Source organism: Neodiprion pinetum, chromosome 4, assembly GCF_021155775.2.
Source record: "Neodiprion pinetum isolate iyNeoPine1 chromosome 4, iyNeoPine1.2, whole genome shotgun sequence".
Lineage (NCBI taxonomy): Eukaryota > Metazoa > Arthropoda > Insecta > Hymenoptera > Diprionidae > Neodiprion > Neodiprion pinetum.
In genome coordinates, this window is record NC_060235.2 from 11,148,575 (window position 1) to 11,164,954 (window position 16,380).

Sequence of the window (16,380 nt, forward strand, 5' to 3'; positions counted from 1 at the left end):
CCTGAAAAGTCTTATTTGCTAAACCGGCGATGGTCCCCTCTTAGAGTCTCGGATGCGTGACTGTCGTCCTGGCGCTCTTTTTCGAAATGAGCCGCGGTCTACTCCGCGTGCTCCCTAAGTCTGTGGTCCGTCTAGAGTTCGGGGAGCCGTGTGGAACGCGCAGTAAAACTGCCACGTTACAATATATATATATATATATACTGTGACGTGTATTTTTCCCGCTCCTCGGTCACTCGGAGAAAATGACCGAGAACTCACCGCGTGCACAATAATTTGGCGTCCACGATGTACCCTGGATCTAAAACAGTATCACAAAGTTTTTGTTGGGCGCCTGGCGTGATTAACACGCCTCAAAATCATTAATACGCTATTCCTCGGGCATATGCTCGATAGCTCAGTACCGCGGAGAGGGGAGAGGTAATTTTTGGAGAGAGAGAGAGACACTCGAAATACACACGCTATTTCACAAAAGTAAAATGAAATCTTATATTTCACAATAGCGGTGATACAAAACAAAAAAAAAAATATAATCCAAAAATCGCTCATCGCGAGTCTAAAACTAAACAGAAAATTACACGTAACCTACTCTATTTCTTACTCTAATGAGCTCGCGGCTCCCCAACTAAAACGTCACTCAACGATCACAAAATCCTCATACGCAATTCTCAATTTGCAAATTCGCCATTTGTTCATCATGGCGATTATTGCTCGACACGAAACTAAATCTAATTATTCGACGGTGCGCCGTCGGGCTACCGAACAGACGGCGTCCTCAATCTCACTCGAGATCTCACCCGACTCGGAGCTTCGACGCTACCGCGAGCTGTCCTAAATCTAAACGAATCCTCACTCGTTACTATATTTTAAACGCAACTAAAACGCAATGCTCAAACTTCTCGTCTCAACTGCTGCTCGACGCAACGGCAATTTCGACTATACATCACCTAACCTCGACTAAACACTATCTTAACTAAACGTAAACTCAACTAAGCGCAAGCACCACTACATTCAACTTCAACTAAACACCAGCTCAGAGTAACGCAACTCAATCTACCTCATCCTAACTAACGGGTACGGAACTCAATGCAGGCGCAATTAAACGTAACCTAAACTATACGCAATCGCAACGCATCCGAACTTAATTCTTTTCAAAATTCCCCAAAACGTTACCCGCTAATCCGAGCACTCCAATTCGGCACTTCCCGACCTACTCGAGAGGTGACAAAAAAAAAACGATAACGTGGCTCGACCCGGTACGGTGAAATTCGGCTATACTAGATTTCACTAACGAGAAAGATTCAACTAAAACCCGTGACTCTACTCAACTTTTTCAGAAACTCAAAATTTACTTTACTCTAATACGCGTACTCAGGCTACGGTCATCAAGCAAAAGAATCGCAAAAGAATTTCGAGTACTTCTCTACAACGCAAATCCAAAACGGCTATCCGTTACTCGGCAAGCCTTTTCGCAATTATGCTCGAAATTCAATCGCGGGGATAGAAGCAGCGCTCACCTTCTACATCCTTGCAACCCCGTTTCTATTCCCCTCGCGATTTTTGGGCGACTCCATTGCTTCCCGAAACTCCCCCCAAAACGTGACTACTAATCACGACCGCTAGAACTAGAGTGGTCTCAAAAACCTGTTACCTGCCGCAACACGGATCTCGATACGCCATCCCACACGTGACGTCATACTTCCAAGAATACGCAATGATCGATCCGTCATCGATTTCGTCGATCGCGCAACTCGACGCGCACCTTCGATAGCATCGCTGCGCAGAACTTAAAGCTAGCTCGCAATCTCGTCCTCCGCGCAGCTCCGTGACGTCTTGGCGGTGAGCGTGTTGCTCCTTCGTCGCTAGTCGGTCCGTCGCAAGTTCGCAGGTCAATTGTTGACGGGGTGAAGGGGAAGAGGCTGCGGCGCGCCAGCCGCCAGCGGGAATCGCGTCCACCTTGGATTCCCGCGATGCGGGGATCTGCGTCGGCTCCCCCTCCGCAGCCACGACATCCTTCCTTCTGAATTGTCGCTAGTCCGCCACTTCGCAATTTCCTCGAATTCGGTGTCGACTTCTTGCCTGATGCCGTTGTAGCTCGAAAAATAAAAAAAAACAAAAAAAAAAACCTGAAATATCTTACGCTGGCCGCTAAGGTGTCCCCTCTCGTAGTTTCGGATGCGTGACTCTAGTCCTGGCGCTCTTTTTCAAAAACTTCGCAACTCAATGTCGGAAATACCTAAATTTTTGGTTCCGCCCAGGGTTCAAGAAGCCCCTTGTAACGGGCATCAAAAATGCCACGTTACAATACATATATATTAGGCTGATTCAAAAAAAACGGCTAATTTTTTTTTTTGAAAATCCTCACATAAAAACTTCCGAGAATGTGTGAAAAGACGCCTGTAAAAAGCAGAGCCCTTATTATTATTATTAAGAGGTCGCGCATCGGGAATTTCTATTTCCCGTTCAAATAACACAGGAATAAATTTTTTTAAATTTTGCAATTTCGTATTTTTGCAACAACTTATTGAATTAGCGAACCAAAGCATGTTCTTGTAGGAAATTTGACGCTCTACAAAAAAAGTCCCTACAAAGTTTTCGATAGTCATACTCCTTCAAAAGTTATTCGAGGTCAAAGTTGAACTTACAAAAAAATTCAATGTTTTTATTTTCGATGATACTATGAATCTTTTCTCATTATTTTGTTATAAAGAGGATAGATTTCGGAACAATTACATTTTTAAATAGTCAAGTGCATCAGTTATGGATTCTCCATGATAACATCTTTATTATTTAACATCGCATTTTTGTAAGGTAACTTTATATTGACTAGATGGGAAAATTAATGATTGAAAAAGCCCAATTAGAGTAAGATATATTTATTAAATATATATTCATAACAAAATAATGAGAAAAGATTCATAGTATCATCGAAAAAAAAAAAACATTGAATTTTTTTTGTAAGTTCAACTTTGACCTCGAATAACTTTTGAAGGAGTGTGACTATCGAAAACTTTGTAGGGACTTTTTTTGTAGAGCGTCAAATTTCCTACAAAAATATGCTTTGGTTCGCTAATTCAATGAGCCGTCGCACAAATACGAAATTGCAAAATTTAAAAAAATTTATTCCTGTGTTATTTAAACGGGAAATAGAAATTCCCGATGCGCGACCTCTTAATAATAATATTAAGGGCTCTGCTTTTCACAGGCGTCTTTTCACACCTTCTCGGAAGTTTTCATGTGAGGATTTTGAAAAAAAAAATTAGCCGTTTTTTTTTAATCAGCCTAATATATATATATATATTGTAATGATTCTTTATGATTTTCTATCAGTAATTATAATATTGTAAGCGGGTCGTACCTAAAGTTAAAATAGCCACCTCGTTTTATTTATTATTAAACTACATACACTACAGAACAAGAAAAAGGTAAACTCATCTTTCTAACATGGGCGTGTCCGATTGTAAAATCGAAAAGAACGCTGATAGTCGTAACAAAAGATATAGCAGGCACAAAAAATAGAAGGACAGAATAAATTATTCAATAAATTTACAATGGCCAATCCATGTATAACTAAAATCTGAAGACGAAAAAAACGGCCGGGCTTAAGGTTATAAAAGATAAAATGAGCCAATAGGCGTCACAAAAGAGAATTAAAAACAGCGGAACCCAAAAAAACAAGAACGAAATAAATATGTATAAATAATAAGAGGGACAAAACAAAACAACACAGAGCTACTGGGAACCCCGGGGTCTTCTTTGTAGGCCAGGTTCCTTCTTCTTGTTCACGAATATCTCCTGTCCTCCAGACTACTCGGCAACGGGATAATCAGTTTATGTGAAATATATAAGAAATGGTGCGGTCCGTTTCGGATAGGTGGTTGGTGACCGACTAATCGCCTTTTGGCTCGCTTGGTCTCAGCAGTTCCGTACATGCGGATTTGAATTTTCGTTTACTGGCAATCCTGGCCAGCCTCACGTGACCAAATCTAGCCCGATATCTCGCACAATATATATGTAAGTTTGAGACTAGCTAACTACAGCGCGACTGTCAGAGGTCGTCCGCTCGAGACACGCGGTCGCCGTGCTGATTAGTCGAAACTGCATGTTACAAACAGAAACTCGCAAAAGGCTTATAGCGCTTGGCGCTAAGGTTTATGATATTTATAATATTTATAATCAAGCAAAATTAATAATTATAAGTACTTGTTGATTCAGGTCACCCTATTGTAATTATTTAATCGTTTGAATGTGTAAATAGTGTAAACAGTGTAAATATATTACAGTTATTACCAGCATCAACCGCAGTACCTTATCGAAAACAAGTCGCCCTTAACTACGAAAGATAAGGGAATGTCATATATATATATATATATATACATGTATATATACACATATATATATATGTGTGTATGCTTTGGGACTTCCATTTCCGGTTTGGATGTGAGTGGCAGGTATATATATATATATATATATATATATATATATATATATATATTGTAACGTGGCATTTCCAATGCGCGTTCCACACGGCTCCCCGAACCCTAGACGGAACCTAAAATTAGGGAGACCGCGGCTCATTCCGAAAAAGAGCGCCAGGACAACGGTCACGCATCCGTGGTTCTGAGAGGGGACCATTGTCAGTCTAGCGAATACGACTTTTCAAGATTTTTGTTAATTTTTTTTTTTGGGTGGCGAGTGAATGCGGCATCATGCAGGGGACCGGCAGCAAATTCGAACGACGTTACCGGATGGCAATCGCGGCGGATCGCGACGAAAGGGGGGGCCTTACACAAGGCTACGGAGGGAGCGTCTACTGAGAGCTCTGTCGCGAGGGAAACCAAGGCGGACGAGATTCCCGTTGGTGGCCGGCGAGCCGTAGCCCCCCCCTCCTCCTTTTTCACCGAACTGACGGCGGACAACCCCGCGAAATCGTCACCACGCCACTGTCGAACTACGGGGTACCAGAGACTGGACAGCCAATCAACACTCCGCGACAGCGGGATACAACGATAGCGTTAAGCTAGGCTGTAAGAATTTCGTAACGAGAACCCTAATTAGATCGGGAGAAATTTGACCACGGATAGCGCTTATGTTCGAGGCACGTTCGAATTACGACTCCGATTTGCAGAGCTCGACACTTGAGTCCTGGCGACATTTCGCGGTGGTCACATTGTGGAAAAAATTAGTAGAGACTTAGTGCGACATGGCGGACACCGCTGTTGGAGAATTCCTAGTGTGGATGCGAAGCGGTGAGCGCCTTCAATTCTTTGCGAACATATTTCGAGCGAAAGTTAGATTATCGCACTGGCAAACGGTCCGCCCACTTGCTTATTGAGTTAGAGTAGCACTCGAAATTTGTTTGCTGATCTCCTTGATGATGACCGTGGCCTCAGTTTTCGCGATGACGCGTAGAGTCAATTTGGTCCCTGTGAAGTCTGGCGTAGAGTCACGGTTTCGAGTGGGGGACAATTTCGGTTCAAAATTGAGTTTAGCCAAATTCCGCTGTGTCACGTGCGGAGCAGTCTCGCACGCGACGACTTAACCCTCTAGGTAACCGTAAAGGTTTATTCTTATTTTTTTGGTGGGTCGGGAGGTAATCGTCCTCTACAGGACGATCCTTGTGAAATGGATTGAAAGATTTCAATATTAAATTGAGGAATGTTTTCTATGGAGCGAAAATGTTTAATGAAAAAGATAGCAAGTGAACTGGAAGACGGGGAAGCTTACAATGTTCTTTATCTTAATGTTTACTCTCTTTCTCTCTCGCACTTACTCTTCGGTGGTTCAGCTCCGAATTCGCAGAACGGCTCACGCTTTCTCACTCACATTCAATTAAGACTACACAACTTGATTAAGTTCGTGGCATAGCTTTCTACACTTGAAGTCTAACTTCGAACGGCTGACGTCGCGAGGCGAGACGCTTCGAACACCGCGTGTAGAATTAGTGGAATTCACTCTCTATTCGTCGGTGACTCTAAGACTGATAACTCTTTACTCGACAGCTTTGAAGAAGCCTGTTTCCGTTAACGTTGGTTTGATCCTGTCTAACGGGACTGACTTCGCTCGCTCGTCTGAAACCCCTTGGAGCGTCGGGCAGCGAGCGAGATTTTTGCTGAATTCACAATTTTGGAACAAAGGCTCGGCCTTCGACCTGCGACGGTCATCCTTGAAGCGCGTAATCTCGCGCTCGCCTCATCCCGGTGTTGATTACACCCGGGATCTGGCGGGCGCGGAGACGCTGATGTTGCTGACCGTCAACTACGCCGTTGCGCTTTGGTTGTGCCACGAACTGTTTTATAATAAATATTTTATGAATTTACTAATGAATTTAAAGCTATGCTTTCTCGTCTCTAAAGCGATATTAATAATTATTGGCATGGTTATGGTGATATATTCAGGTGTGAATATGCGGCGCTTGTGACATCCCTCCCCCCTTAGGTGTCGATGCCCCCATCGACTCGGTGCGCCGGGCCGACGGTGACGCTGGCACTGGAGGGTTGGCTAACCCAAGACCGCATATTTTGATCAATCGGTAATTACATGGTTTATACATCGCACATGCGCTCTTTCATAACCCACGCACACATACATTTGGTCTTTTCACTCACTTCGTTGTCACTTCGCCGCTGACTCGTCGCTCGGTTGTCTTTGCGCCTCGCCAGCCGCGTCGTCCTCGTGAGCCTGGTCTTCTTTGGGTTGCCTTGGCGTTCTCGGGTGTCCTCAGATGGCCTCGGCGTCCTCGGGCTCGGTTAATTCGGGTCGGGGGGTCGCGGGTGGAGTTCCGCCCGGCGATTCCTCCCACCGGATTAGGTCTTCCACGACCTCCGGTTCATCTTGCAGAGCATCTGCGAGGTTCACCGGAGAGTCTGGTGTCGCGGGCGGTATTTCGCCGGCCGGCTCTTCCCAGGCGATCAAATCGCCTTTGTGACGGATTTTGAGTCTGCACGAATAATATGGGTGGGGAAGACAATTAGAGACGGGGCGGATATGATCGGTAAAACTTAGTGTGTGTATTTTTTTTTCTTTTGCACCAGGGCTCGACTTAAATTAAGATTTACAAAAGGGTTGTAGACGTAAGCGGTGGCTGATCACGCCTCAGCCCTTAGCGTTGCTTAATACTAACTTACAGATACGCGCGCAGGGGGGGGGGGGGGGGAAGAGTGGGTGAGGTGCCGGGGAATGTGAAGTCGGGAGGGTTGGTATTGCGAGGGGATGGGGTGGTGTAGCGTGACGTGGAGTGTGAGGTAGAGAGGGTCGGTATTGCGAGGGGAGGAGCAGATCGGCCGTAGGGTGCAGGCTAACCTGGTGTCGTCGGCGTGTGTGTGTGGGTGTCTCGAGGTGTGGTGGAGTGTGGTTGGGTCTCGTCGGTTCCTGGAGTCGTCGGCGTGTGTGTAGCGGGGTGTGTCGGTGTGAGTGTGGTGGTTTCTCTCGTTCTTTCTTTCTCTCTCTCTTTCGCTCGTAGCCTAGGCTGTTTTTGGTCTCGATTCTGTCACGGCCGTGATCGTACTGAATCTGGCGCTCGGCTCTGCCGAGCGTCGGGGGGGCTTCGGTGATGTTCGGGTCTTTCCCGACGGGACAGGGCTCACCCGTTCGGCTCTTCCCCGCGGGTTTGGGGTTTGTTGTGACTTGCACTCTAGGTGCAACGTCACAACTCCCCCCTCCCCACGCGGGGCGAGGCCTATAGGGTGAGCCGGTTTCGGTGACGGATTTTGTGGTCCTTTCGTCTGTGTATTCTCCTTTTGTTATTTTTGTTGTTTCTGTGTTGTCTGCTCCGATCTGTCGGGGTTAAGGGATGGAGGTTGGGTTGTATTTGCGGGGTGTGTGTTTGGTGTGGGTTGTGGGTCGTCTTATATCTACTTATTCTACTTAGTCTCGTGTGTCTTAATCAGAATCATGTTTTTTTTTTTTTTTTTTTTTTTTTTTTTTTTTTTTTTTTTTTTTTTTTTTTTTTTCTTATATAAACTTATTCTATTCTTATATTATTTTGTACTTGAATTTTTGGTTTTGCCATTGGTCATTGCCTTGGTCCGGAGGGTGTACTTGTGTGTGTGGTCATCGTTGTGTGTGTTTGTGAGTGTCTCTGTGTGGCTGTGGGTGCAGTGGTTGTTAAGTGTGTTGTCGTCGTGGTGGTCTGTATTACCTTTCTGTATGTGGGGGGTGTCGGTAGTAGGGTTCGTCGGGTCTCCGTCTGGTGTGTGCCGTCGCGTCCGTATTTGTGTGGGTGTGGGGCCTGTCCTGGTGTTTGTAATAGTGGTGTTTTTTTTGTTTGTGTCGTCGTTGTCGTCGGTCTCGTCAGTCGCAGGGTCATCAGGGCCGGTATTTTTGTTTGCTGATTTTCCATGTTGTGTTTCTGTGGAGTGAATACACATGTTAGTTTATTTTTGGGGTGTGTCGTTTGATTATGTATATAATTTTAGGTCTTCTATATGACATTTTCCTATATTTCTACCGCTCTCTGTTGTTAATTCGTATATTGTGGGTGAGACTTTTCTAGTGATTATGTATGGGCCTATGAATTTTTTATTTAACTTAGCTGTCGTTCGTTCTGGTCCGGATGAGAGTGTGTGGTTCTTTTTTAGTACTCTGTCTCCTTCCTTGAATTGAATGTCTCGTCTTCGTAGGTTGTAGTAGTGCGCTTGTTTTTCGTTTGCTTCTATCAAGTGCCTCTGTACTTCGTCTCTAAGTATTTGTAGTCGTCTCAAGTGGTCTGTCCATCTGTCTGTGTCTTGTAATTCTACTTCGTCGTGGTTCTCTAACTGATTTCTTAGACATTGTGTGGGATTTAATTCCCTTCCTAGGTTTAAAAAGGCTGGTGTGTGTTTAGTTGATGTGTGTGTACATGTATTGATTGCAAATTGTAAGTCTTGTAAGTGTATGTCCCATTCTGTGTGGTCGTTGTTTACGTAGGCTTGGATCATTGTTTTAGCGGTTCTGTTGACTCGCTCTACGGGGTTGGCTTGTGCGTGGTATGGGGGGATTGTTGCGTGTCTTATGTTGAATTTTTGTGTTAGTTCGCGTATGAGTTTGTTTATGTATGGTGTGCCGTTGTCTGTCAGTAGTATGCGTGGTGTACCCCATCGTGATATTACGTGTGAGTGGAATGTCTGTTCTACTGTTTTGGCGTTTGCTTTGCGTGTCGGTATGATTTCCACCCATTTAGTGTATAGGTCTTCGAACACTATGATGTATTGGTTTCCTTTTTTTGATCGTGGGAGTGGGCCCATGATGTCGGAGGCTACTACGGTCCACGGTTCTTCGATAATTCTCCTGCCCATTAGTCCTGCCGGTCGCGCTTGTATTGTTTTTGTTCTTTGGCATGTGTCACATTTTTTTGTGTAGTTTACTGTGTCTCTGTACATCCCTGGCCAATAATATTTTTTTGCTACTCGTTGGTATGTTTTTTCGATCCCTAAGTGTCCTGCTTGTGTTACGTCGTGGTTTTCGTGTAGTATGTGTGTTATTTTGTCTTTGGGTATGACTAGTTTCCATGGGTTTGTGTCTGGTAGGAGGTTTGAGTGTAGGGGGTTCGGGCGGTGGAAGTATAGTTGATTGTTTCTGATTCGCCACGACTCGTTTTTCTCTGGGCGTGTTTGTACTTGTGTTTTTTTGTATGTGTACCACTTGTCTGTCGTGTCTTCTATTGTGTCTATGTGTTCTTCGTCTTCGTGTCGTCTTGAAAGTGCGTCTGGCACGTCGTGCATTGTTACTTTTCTGTGTGTGATGTCAAAGTCGTATTCTAATAGTTCTAGTGCCCATCGTGCAAGTCGGCCTGTGGGGTTTTTTAATTGTCTAAGCCACTTCAGTGCGTGGTGATCTGTAATGACTTTGAAGTGGTAACCTTCCACGTAGGGTCTGAATTTTTTGATGGACCAGAGTACCGCCAAACACTCTCTCTCAGTTGTTGAGTATTTACGTTCTGCCTCGCTTAGCGCACGGCTAGCGTAGGCTATGACATGCTCTTCGTCATCGAGAGATTGTGTTAGTACGGCACCTATCCCTGTTCCGCTAGCGTCTGTTTGTAGTGTGAATGTTTGTGTGTAGTCTGGGCATGCGAGTGTGGGTGGTGATGTGAGTGCGTGTTTGATTGTGTTCATTGCGTTTTCTTGTTCTTCCCCCCAGTGCCATTTCTGGTCTTTTTTCAGTAGTCGTGTTAGTGGTTCTGTAATGTGTGCGAAGTTAGGTATGAAGCGTCTGTACCATGATGCCATCCCAATTAGTCTCCGTAATTGTTTTATTGTTTTTGGGCTTGGGTAGTTTTCTATGGGTTGTGTTTTGTCGGGGTCTACGTGTAGTCCGTGTCTGTCTACTATGTATCCGAGATATTTTACTTGTGCGCATCCGAACTCGCACTTCTCTGGGTTTATTGTCAGTCCTGCGTCTGTAATTCTTTTTAGTATTTGCTCTAGTCTTTGTAAGTGTTCGTCGAATGTTTGTGTTACTATTATTATGTCGTCTAGGTATGCGAATGCATATGGTTCGCATTCTGGGCCTATGAGTCTGTCTAGTAGTCTTTGGAATGTCGCTGGTGCGCCTGTCAGTCCGTATGGCATTCTTTTAAATTGAAATAAGCCCATTCCCGGGACTGTAAAGGCTGTTATGTGTTTGCTGTCTTTGTCGAGTGGTATTTGGAAGTATGCTTGGCTTAAGTCGATTTTTGATATGTACTGTGCCGTCCGTAGTTTGTCTAATATTGCTGTCATGTATGGTAGTGGGTATGCGTCTTTTTTTGATACTGAGTTAACCTTCCTAAAGTCTAGGCAGAAGCGATATGTGTTATTTGGTTTTCTTATCATGACAATTGGGCTCGACCATTCGCTTTCTGATGGTTCTATCACGTCTTCTCTCAGCATTTTGTGTATTTCTGTGTGGATGGCTTCTCTAATTTTTGGTGATACCATATAGTATCTTTGTTTTATGGGTGCGTGTCCTTGTGTGTCTATTTTGTGTTTAATTAGGTGTGTTAGCCCGAGTTGGCCTGGTAGTGTTGAGGTTTTCTGCTGTATTATCGTCTGTAGTTGTGTGTGTTGTGATTGTGTGAGTTCTTGTATTCCTGCGCATATCTGTGGTTCGGTTTCTTTGTCGGTTTGTGTGTCGTCTGTTGTTTGTGCGTTTGTGGGTATGATTTTTTGATTTGTGATTTGTGTGTTCTGTGGGTTGTCTTTTTGGGGGGTGTTTTCCGGTGGTGTCTTTGTGTTGGGTAGTGTTGGTGTTAGTGGTTTTTGTTTTATGGTTGTTTTTTTTTTTGTGTTTTCATGTCTTTCTGTTGTTTTCGGGTTTGTTTGTTGTTTCGTTGCTTCTAATTTTTCTGCTGCTTTTGCTTGTTTTGTGTGTGTTTGTGTTAATTGGTGCCGTGTTTCTCGTGTTTGATGTGTTTGTATGTATTCTTTGAGTGGTGTTGGTAGTTTTTGTGGTCTAGCTTGCATGTGGTAGTGTGTCTGTGGGTCGTCTATCAGCGACCATGTGTTTTTTCCATAATTTATTAGTATTCCAAATCTTATTAAGTCGCTGTTCCCAATGATACCTTGTGAGCCTAAGTTTGGTATTAATCCGAAATTAATTTTCTTTGTTATGTTGCCGAGGCGTATTGGGAGTGTTACTGCTCCTTCTATCGTCACCTGTGTTCCGTTTCCCATTGTAGCTGTTCTGTCGGGTGTGTTGTTTATTTGTGTGTCTGTGTTGTGTAGTATTTGTATTACTTCTGCGCCTAGGTATGAGTGTGTTGCGCCTGTGTCTATTAGTGCGTTAAATTCGTGACCGTGTATTTCGATTCTGATGTGAAACCTACTTTCCGTTCTGTTGTTATCTGTTGTGGGTGCTACTGTCTCGGGTGTGTTTGTGTTGTTTTTGGGGTTGCCCTCCACCCTTGCTGGGTCAACCCTTACTCGTTTCCCTGGTTCTGTGTTTGTGTGCATTGCCATCTGAAGTGTCCGGGTTGGTTGCAGTTAAAGCATCTGCGTGGTGTTGTGCCTGTGTTTGGATTCGTTTGTGTTTGTTGCTGAGTGTAGTGTGGTGAGTTATACGTGATTGCGGGGTATCGAGTCTGTTGCGTGTTTTGGTTTGTTTGGTTTCGTCGTATGTTGTCTGTGAGTGCCGGTGGTATATTTGGTGTTGGGAGTATTGCTGGGCGGGGTTGTGTTTGTGTGTACTTGTATGGGATGTATTGTGTGTGGTGTGTTTGGTGTGTGTAGGTTTCTCGCGGGTGTGTGTAGTTGTTTAATATTGTTTGTCTCGTGTTTTCCCATTCGATATTTGCTTCCCATTCTTTTGCGGCCATTTCCAGTTGGTCGAAGTTCGCGAAATCGTATGGTTTTATGTATGCCTTGTATTCTATTTTCATGTTTCTGTATGCCAGGTCTAGTTGTGTTCGTGGGTGGTATGGTGGTTTTAGTTGTGATAGTAGTGTTCTAAATTGTATTAGGAATTGTGTGATTTTTTGTGTTGGTCCTTGTACGTAATTTCTGATTTTTTGTTCTAGCCTGTCCCTATGTTGTATGTCTTGAAATGCGTGTGTAATGTCTCTTTCGAATTCTTCCAGTGTTCGCCATTTGCCTCTATTTAATCTGTACCAGTTTTTTGCGTCACCTTCGAGTATTGGGCTGAGGTTGTTGATTAATTGTGTGTCGTGTATTTCATAACCTGTTTGGTAGTCGCGGAGATTTTGTAAAAATTCGTCTATGTCTTCGTTTGTGTTTCCTGAGTATTTTATGTTCCATGTTTGTATTGTTTTCATTGCCATTGCTGGCTGGTTCCAGTATGTACTGTTTGGGTTTGATGTGTGGTTTGTGTTTGTGGGGTGTATTGACTGTGTGCTGTATATGTGTGGATCTTCGTATACGTTTCTGTCGCTTGGTGATGCTTCGAGGTCTATTAGGTTTTGCATAAGTCGTGTGTTACGTGTGTTGGTGGCTAAAAATGTGTCTGTTCCTGTGAAGTGTCGGTTCGTTTGATTGGTGGTTACCGTGTTAGTTTGCGTGTGTGTAGGTGTTGGGATTGTATTGTATGTTTGTGTGGGATTTGTTGGTTCTGGGCTTTCTTGGTGTTGAATTTGTGTACTGTGTAAATTGTGTGTATTCTCTATGATAGCTGCATCGATTATATTTATTGTGTTTGGTGAATTTATCGTGCATCGTCTATTTATTTCCTGCCGTTGGGTCGGTGTTTGTTGATCTCGTGTCGCGCGCGGCTCGCTCTGTGTCGAGTTGTTTTGGTTGCGTTCGGGTGTGTGTATGTCCATGTGTTCGCGCGCTAGGCCTTGCGGTTCCCTGTGTCCTTGGTCTGCCATTGTGTGTATCGTGTTTGGTAGTGTGTGTGTTCAACTGTCTTTATTTGAATTTTCGTGACTGTGTAGTTTTGTTTCGTGAGTCTATGTGTACTTTGTTAGCGTTTATTCCTGTGTTTTGTCTCTTAATTGTTTGGATTTGGGGTAAAAATGTGGGTAATTTACGTTGGGCGCCAATTTGTGACGGATTTTGAGTCTGCACGAATAATATGGGTGGGGAAGACAATTAGAGACGGGGCGGATATGATCGGTAAAACTTAGTGTGTGTATTTTTTTTTTCTTTTGCACCAGGGCTCGACTTAAATTAAGATTTACAAAAGGGTTGTAGACGTAAGCGGTGGCTGATCACGCCTCAGCCCTTAGCGTTGCTTAATACTAACTTACAGATACGCGCGCAGGGGGGGGGGGGGGGGAAGAGTGGGTGAGGTGCCGGGGAATGTGAAGTCGGGAGGGTTGGTATTGCGAGGGGATGGGGTGGTGTAGCGTGACGTGGAGTGTGAGGTAGAGAGGGTCGGTATTGCGAGGGGAGGAGCAGATCGGCCGTAGGGTGCAGGCTAACCTGGTGTCGTCGGCGTGTGTGTGTGGGTGTCTCGAGGTGTGGTGGAGTGTGGTTGGGTCTCGTCGGTTCCTGGAGTCGTCGGCGTGTGTGTAGCGGGGTGTGTCGGTGTGAGTGTGGTGGTTTCTCTCGTTCTTTCTTTCTCTCTCTCTTTCGCTCGTAGCCTAGGCTGTTTTTGGTCTCGATTCTGTCACGGCCGTGATCGTACTGAATCTGGCGCTCGGCTCTGCCGAGCGTCGGGGGGGCTTCGGTGATGTTCGGGTCTTTCCCGACGGGACAGGGCTCACCCGTTCGGCTCTTCCCCGCGGGTTTGGGGTTTGTTGTGACTTGCACTCTAGGTGCAACGTCACACCTTCTTCTGGTGCGTCCTCCTCCGTGGGTCCGAGGAGCTGATCTATTTCTCGCTGGAGCGAGAGCCAGCGTCCCAGGATTCGTGATCGCACCGCGGGGATCATGGCCTTGCCTAGCCCTCGGAAGTCTATCGGGAAGGGAGCCTCTTCTCCATCAAGGATGACTATGAGGTCGGTTTGGATCCCCTTTTCCTTGGTGTCTCGCTTAGTCTGGACACCCCTCTTCCTTGTGCTGACAGTTAGACGGCGACGGGACGTCGTCGTCTGCATCGCGCCGTCCCGTGGGGTTGTCTGCACGGGCGCATCGTTCTGCCGGGTCGTCGGGCTGGCCTCGCGGATGTTTCTCGGAGCTGCGGGGTGGCGGGGGCTTCTTTTGCACCGGGAAGGCGCCCTCAAGCCTCCACACAGTGGCCCGCGTGGAGTCCCGGTCGGTCGCCCACGCTCTGGCCGCAGAAGGTGCAGTTACTGCTCCCCGGCCTCTGGTGTGAGAGGTAGCGCTCCAGGTAGCTCTTCTCCCAGTGCTGGTCGCTCATCTTCTTCCCGCAGCTCGGGCAGACCCCGCGCCTCACCTTTTCCGCCGCAAGTGTCATCGTCGTTGATGTCATCTTCGCCGGCGAATGCACCTTCATCAACTTCGGCAAGGCGGTTGAGGCCGCCGCCTCGGCTGGTGCTGGTGTTGATGTCAGTGCTGGCCTTGGTGCTGCTGCTGGTTTTGGTGCTGGTGCTGGTGTTGGTGCTGGTGGTTCATCCTTGGCGTCTTTTGCCACTCTATCGTGTTCCCGTGCCATTCTCCGAACACATGCAGAACACGTGCTCAATTTGTATATGCGCGGACACCCGTGCTTGCGCACTCTCATACACATATTTGCCATTGCTCACGGCAATTACCGCGTAGCTCAGCTGTGCATTACGATATATTTTTATGGTACAATTTCAGTAAACTGGCCAGCGGCTTATACCACCGCCAGTTTTACCTTGTCAACATGCTTCCTCATCCTTTTCCCATTTACTGCTTCCAGTATGACATTGCTATGGTCAGTTACTTGAACAATTTTATAGGGTCCATGATATTGGGAATCAAACCTTCCTTTACGAGGTTCCTTAAGGACATAGGCAAGGTCGCGCACTTTACCTGGGAAAGGACGGATTTTCTTGTCATAATATTTTTAGGTTGTTTCTTTCACGCGATTCTGATTTTCACCGGCCATTTCGCGTATCTCGGAGAGACGTTTTAACTCGATAATAAACGAATTATACGTTGATAGTTTATCGTCCACGGGGAACTGACTCGGTAGTCGAGGCAGCCTCCCGTACACGATTTTGTAAGAGGTGAAATTTGTCGCCTCGTGCACGCTAGTGTTGTATGATAATTCTGCGTAAGGCAACAAGCGATCCCGATCATCGTACGTATCTGCATACTGCTTTATGTATTCCGCTAACAGTATGTGACTTCGTTCGAGCGCTCCGTTCGACTGTGATCGATAGCCGGAAGTCGTGAATTGTTTTATATGAAAGATTTTAGATATTTCGCGTGATAGATTTCCGGTGAAAGCTGCCCCGCGATCAGTGAGGATCGCACGGGGAGCACCAAATTGCGCAATTAATCGCCTCGGCATAGCTTCGGCGATCGTAGTCGCTTTCAAATCGGGTATCGGTTCTGCTTAACAATACTTCGATAGGTGGTCTTGCATGGTTAGTATGTGTTTATTGCCATGTGGTGTTGTAGGCAACGGACCCACCGTATCGAGCGATACCTTATCGAAGACATCAGCCGGCGTATCAGTAATAAGCATCGGCTCTCGCGTTTTCGCTCGAACCAATTTACGTTCCTGACAGCCTTTGCAACGACGGATGTAATTTAGCACTTCGTTTCTCAGCGAAGGCCGATGAAAACGATCTCAGATTTTGCGATTGGTCTTGGTTACCCCTCGATGGCCTCCGACAAGACTCGCGTGAAATTCTTCAATTATTTGCAAGTGTTGTCCATCTGGTGGCCGTCGAATTGTACCGTAGCATATTGTGGTGAGTATGTTAGACTTACTGAGTAATCTGTTCAACCAGTCGAGGAATTTCGTGTGCGGTGATTCGTCCGTATAATCTCCCGAGCGTGAAATACGAACCGACTTCACGACCGCTCGTTGAAGGCGAATATAAGATTCTCGAGTCCCTCGAATATGTGCTCGGTGTTGGTTTCGTCG

General features: G+C 45.6%; 2 long non-coding RNA genes across 2 annotated transcripts in view; both read right to left on the bottom strand.

Moving 5' to 3' along the window:
* Positions 1-16,380, bottom strand: part of LOC138190744 (uncharacterized) — a 151,247-nt gene that overhangs the window by 61,242 nt on the left and 73,625 nt on the right. The gene's annotated exons all lie outside the window — the stretch shown is intronic.
* LOC124217548 (uncharacterized) lies at positions 8,038-9,168 on the bottom strand. Its single transcript, XR_006882842.2, has 2 exons — positions 8,138-9,168; positions 8,038-8,085 (listed from the first exon to the last, which is right to left on the bottom strand). It is a non-coding gene; the product is annotated as an uncharacterized lncRNA (long non-coding RNA).